The following is a 5,648-nucleotide window of genomic DNA, read 5'->3' as shown; positions in this document are numbered from 1 at the left end:
TAAGGGGAAAAATTTGACTCTTACTCATTTTGTTCCATTTTCTGAGAGTCATTCTTGTACATGTACATGTATGGAGAAGACATGTATCTGCACTATAATGGTATCATAACTAAAGCTACATATTTGGGGACTAGAAAACAATGGATTTTGATATAGATTCAGAATATTTTATTTTAGTCATGGTTAACTTCTGTAATAGTTATCACTTTGCCAAGAGCTTGATATTCACAAGCTAACTTTGTGGTAAATACCTCTGAAAATGAATCATCCTTGAGTCAAATCTACACACATGTAACTACACTTCCTTTTCCACTGTCTTTGCCAAGTGAATGCCTCTTAAGAATATATATTGTACTCCAGAACATCTTATTTTATTTATATGTCATGAAGTGTAGTTTATTCATAACCCCTCATTTAAATTTAAGCCTGTATTGCTTGATTTATCACTTTTAATTTTAATTGTTCATGCTTTATGGAACAAAAATATGATAGTACACAATTATGTCTAAATTAATGATAGCATATTCATTTTAGGACTGGATAGTATTTTCCAAATTAGATGGTAGGCTTGGGTTCCTTTATATCTTAGGGACTTCTATTCTTATAGATACCGATTCAGATTTGCCTGTTTCTAGGATTCAGATACCTTTCCTACCCTTTGTAACTTTGTTAACAAAACCTAGAAATAGCATCAAGATATGTTTGCTGATCTATTAACAAAAGATGGTGAGAGAGGATGAGGCAGCGAGCGGAGAGCTGGGGCTGAGGCGCGGTTGCTGGGTGACCGACCCAGTCGGAGCCGGGACCGGCATCATGGCTGAATCCACTTCTCCACTGAAGCACTTTGTGCTGGCGAAGAAGGCAATTACTTCTATCTTTGATCAGTTACTGAAGTTTGTCACTGAAGGATCACATTTTGTTGAAGGTTCTCAGGCCTTGATTTTAAAGATGAAGCACAGTAAAGTATGCCAATTTGCCCAAAATTAGACAACTGGTAGGTAAGTGTCCAGATTAATGATCAGGAACTTACAAGAATCCAGAACTTGATCGAATAGCTACTGAAGATGATCTATATGAAATACTGGGGTATAAAAACAAGCTTTCCATCATAGGTGAGGTGCTGTCTCAGAGACACATGAAAGTGGCATTTTTTTGGCAGGACTAGCAGTGGAAAGAGCTCTGTTATCAATGCAATGTTATGGGATAGAGTCCGCCCTAGTGGGATTGGCCATACAACAAATTGTTTCCTGAGTGTTGAAGGAACTGATGGAGATAAAGCCTATCTAATGACAGAAGGATCAGATGAAAAGAAGAGTGTGAAGACAGTTAATCAGTTGGCCCATGCCCTTCATATGGACAAAGACTTGAAAGCTGGCTGTCTTGTACATGTGTTTTGGCCAAAGGCGTCCTCTTGAGAGATGATCTGATTTTAGTAGACAGCCCAGGAACTGATGTCACTACAGAACTGGATAGCTGGATTGACAAGTTTTGCTTAGATGCTGATGTCTTTGTTTTGGTTGCAAACTCTGAATCCACATTAATGAACACGGAAAAACAGTTTTTTCACAAGGTAAATGAGCGACTTTCCAAACCAAATATTTTCATTCTGAATAATCGTTGGGATGCCTCTGCATCAGAGCCAGAGTATATGGAAGACGTATGTAGGCAGCATATGGAAAGATGTTTGCATTTCTTGGTAGAGGAGCTCAAAATAGTGGATCCTTTAGAAGCTCGAAATCGGATCTTCTTTGTTTCATCAAAAGAAGTTCTCAATGCTAGGAAGCACAAAGCACAAGGAATGCCAGAAGGTGGTGGGGCACTTGCTGATGGATTTCAGGCACCATTACAAGAGTTTCAGAATTTTGAACAAATCTTCGAGGAGTGTATCTCGCAGTCAGCAGTGAAAACAAAGTTTGAACAGCACACTATCAGAGCTAAACAGATTCTAGATACAGTGAAAAACATAATGGATTCAATAAACGTGACAGCAGCAGAGAAAAGGGTTTATTCAATAGAAGAGAGAGAAGACCAGATAGATAGACTGGAATTTATCCAAAACCAGATGAACATTTTAACACTGGAAGTTAAGAAGAAGATCAAGGAAGTCACAGAGGAAGTGGCAAACAAGGTTTCATGTGCAATGACAGATGAAATTTGTTGACTCTCCGTTTTGGTTGATGAATTTTGTTCTGAGTTTCATCCTACTCCAAGTATATTGAAAGTATATAAAAATGAGTTAAATAAGCACATAGAAGATGGTATGGGAAAAAATTTGGCTGACCGGTGTACCAGTGAAGTTAATGCTTCAACGCTTCAGTCCCAGCAAGAAATTATTGAAAATTTGAAACCATTACTTCCAGCTAATATACAGAATAAACTACATACATTGATCCCTTGCAAGAAATTTGATCTCAGCTGATCTAAATTGCCACTTGTTGTGTTCAGACTTTCAAGAGGATATTGTATTTCGCTTTTCCCTGGGCTGGTTTTCCCTTGTTTATCGTTTCTTGGGCCCTACCAATGCTCAGAGGGTGCTTCTAGGATTATCAGCGCCTATCTTTCAGCTCCCTAGATCATTAGCTTCGACTCCCACTGCTCCTGCCAATTCAGCAATACCAGATAATACATCACAAGAAGACCTTATGATTACCTTGATAACAGGATTGGCTTCTCTTACATGTAGAACTTCTATGGGCATCATGGTTGTTGGAGGAGTGGTTTGGAAAACTGTAGGCTGGAAGCTCATATCTGTTTTATTAGGTATGTATGGAGCTTTGTATCTTTATGAAAGGCTGACCTGGACCACCTGTGCCAAAGAGAGAGCCTTTAAGCAACAATTTGTCAACTATGCAACTGAAAAATTGCAGATGATTGTTAGCTTCACAAGTGCTAACTGCAGCCATCAAGTACAACAGGAAATGGCAACTACTTTCGCTCGCCTGTGCCAACAAGTTGATATTACACAAAGACATCTGGAAGAAGAAATTGCTAGATTATCCAAAGAAATAGACCAGCTGGAGAAAATACAAACCAATTCAAAACTCTTAAGAAATAAAGCCGTTCAACTTGAAAATCAATTGGAGAAGTTTACTAAACAGTTTCTACGTTCAAGTAGTGAAGGAGCATCTTAATAAGAAATTGCTTTTGGTGATCATCATTAGAGAAAACAACGTGGAAGATTGAAGTAGTTGTGATTTTTATGAAATGACTTTAAATATGAATTACATTATACTTAAGTTGCAAGTCTTTGCGTAGATTCTGGTAATGATCTGTATCTCAGGGTGTTTGCCTTTCTAAAGAGTGTCATGATGTCTCTAGTTTTAATTTGGGGTACTGTAAAGGCTGGTTGTTTAGTGTATTAAAATGAATTAGTCAAAAGCAACAGAACTATGTGACCCCTGAGGGGTGGTGCCTTGCTCTGAAATAGGGCTCTCTTTAATTTTTGATTCTGAAAAACTCTGCTTCCTGGTATCCAGGAGTTAGAGGATATTCTTTTCATCTTCAAAACTAATTTTTGATGCCTATTTAATGGGAGGTCACTTCATTGTTTTATATGCTACATTGATTTAACCACAGAGGCAGGTGTAAGAATGTTCTTTGAGTGTATTATCTATGCAAAGTACATTCACTTTTGCCATTTTGGCGGGTATGTAAACCACTAATATGCTGTTTTTAATGCTCATTAAAATTGATGTAAAACAGAAATGTTCATTACTACAGTCTGAGAGTATGTAGGTCTGGATTTCTTTATTTGGTTCTAAATATATAATTAGCTTTGCTTTGATACAATTCCAGTAAGGAAAAACTTTCTCGGTCTTAGAATAAGATTGGAAGTGGAGGCCGGAGAGATGGCATGGAGGTAAGGCATCTGCCTTGAGTGCAGAAGGACAGTGGTTTAAATCCCGGCATCCCACATGATCCCTGGAGCCATTTCTGAGCATAGAGCCAGGAGTAACCCCTGAGTACCACCGGGTGTGACCCAAAAACCAAAAACCAAAAAAAAAAGAGATTGCAAATGATTTTTTTAAATGACCCAAAATAAAGGGAGGCCTGAAATTTGGGTGATTACAGTCATGCACAGATGCTGTTTTTCAGAAAGGTTTTTTTCTAAGCACAGTAGTAGTGTATGCCAGAGTGGTTTTTACTTTAATTGGGTGAATTTGCCAAAGCATGGTTAAAGGTTATTACTATATTTTTTTATCTTTTTTGTTTTGTTTTTCGGGCCACACCCGTTTGATGCTCGGGGGATGCTCCTGGCTAAGCGCTCAGAAATTGCCCCTGGCTTGTGGGGGGGACCATATGGAATGCCTGGGGATTGAACACGGTCCTTTCCTTGGCTAGCGCTTGCAAGGCAAACACCTTACCTCTAGCGCCACCTTGCTGGCCCCTGTATTTTTTATCTTTTTTTTTTATAATTATCTTTATTTAAACACCGTGATTACAAACATGATTGTAGTTGTATGATTACAGTCATGAAAAGAAAACCCCCCTTCACCAGTGCAACATTCCCACCACCAATTTCCCAGATCTCCCTCCTCTCCACCACCCCCCACACACACCTGTACTCGAGACAGGCTTTCTACTTCCCTCATTCATTCACATTGTTATGATAGTTTTCAGTGTAGTCATCTCTCCAACTGAACTCATCACTCTATGTGATTTTTTTATCTTAATGGACTGTTTATGTAGGTTCAAGTATTGTATCTGTTTCTGTGTTTAAAATAACTAAATTTTTTACAGAAACTTAAAAAAAATCACATTCTTGAGCCTTGCTATGCAAAATATAGTCTTGAGGATGCCAAATCAAGATCACAAAGTTACTTTTTATAGGAGTTCACAATCCTAGACAACACAATGCATTTGACTAAATGCATCTTTTTCTGAAAGATAACATTATGGGTCTTTTCTTTTAGTACTCAGTAATTTTTCTGTGCCTTTCAGGTTCCTAGATACTGTTTCAACTTTTCAAAGCTTTTCCAACACTATTTTTTAAGATATTTTAAGAAAAAAATAACAGACTTTTCAAAGAATTTTATGCAAATCAAATGATACAACAGTGTTCAATCCAAGTGAATATTGGTTAATATTTTTCATTGTTGAGAGACAACAACAAAAATATGGTATCAGACACCAAATGAGATTAGGTAACAGCTGCAGCCTGAAAAAACTGATGTCAAAGATGATCCTGCTTGTTTTATTACAGATTCTAGGTCTTAATCTTTAAAATTCTTGAACTTTTAAACAGCATAGTGCTTTGTTATTACCTCATTACTAGGAAAAAGCATTAAGGGTTCTCAAAGATTTATTCCTACATCAACAGTATCACTGGTGAACTAACAAGAAATGTCATTCTTGGGTCTTAGCTCAGATCTACTGACTTAAAATCCAGGTATGGGCATGGCGGTCTCGAGCAGCTCCTTTAGGTTAAGGAACTTGGGAACAACTGGAATAGTGGTTCAGGGATAGTTAGTTTTCCATCATCACTAGTTTGAATGAAGTTTTATCAAGCCAGGTCTAAAAATGTCTGATTGTTGAAAATGGAACACTAAGCAACCTTTATGCCTAGAGATAACATGCGCTAAACCCATCAAAGTGATTTACAAATGTGATTTACAGCTTACACAGTTAAAGTTACTACACATCTTTGC

General features: G+C 37.6%; 1 pseudogene; it reads left to right on the top strand.

Annotated features, from left to right (window-relative positions):
• The first annotated feature begins 731 nt into the window (after window positions 1-731).
• Window positions 732-3,300, top strand: LOC125999503 (mitofusin-1-like; annotated as a pseudogene).
• The last annotated feature ends 2,348 nt before the right edge of the window (window positions 3,301-5,648 follow it).

Source organism: Suncus etruscus, chromosome X, assembly GCF_024139225.1.
Source record: "Suncus etruscus isolate mSunEtr1 chromosome X, mSunEtr1.pri.cur, whole genome shotgun sequence".
Lineage (NCBI taxonomy): Eukaryota > Metazoa > Chordata > Mammalia > Eulipotyphla > Soricidae > Suncus > Suncus etruscus.
Note: the sequence above shows the minus strand (reverse complement) of the source record. Positions and strands in the feature narration are given on the sequence as shown.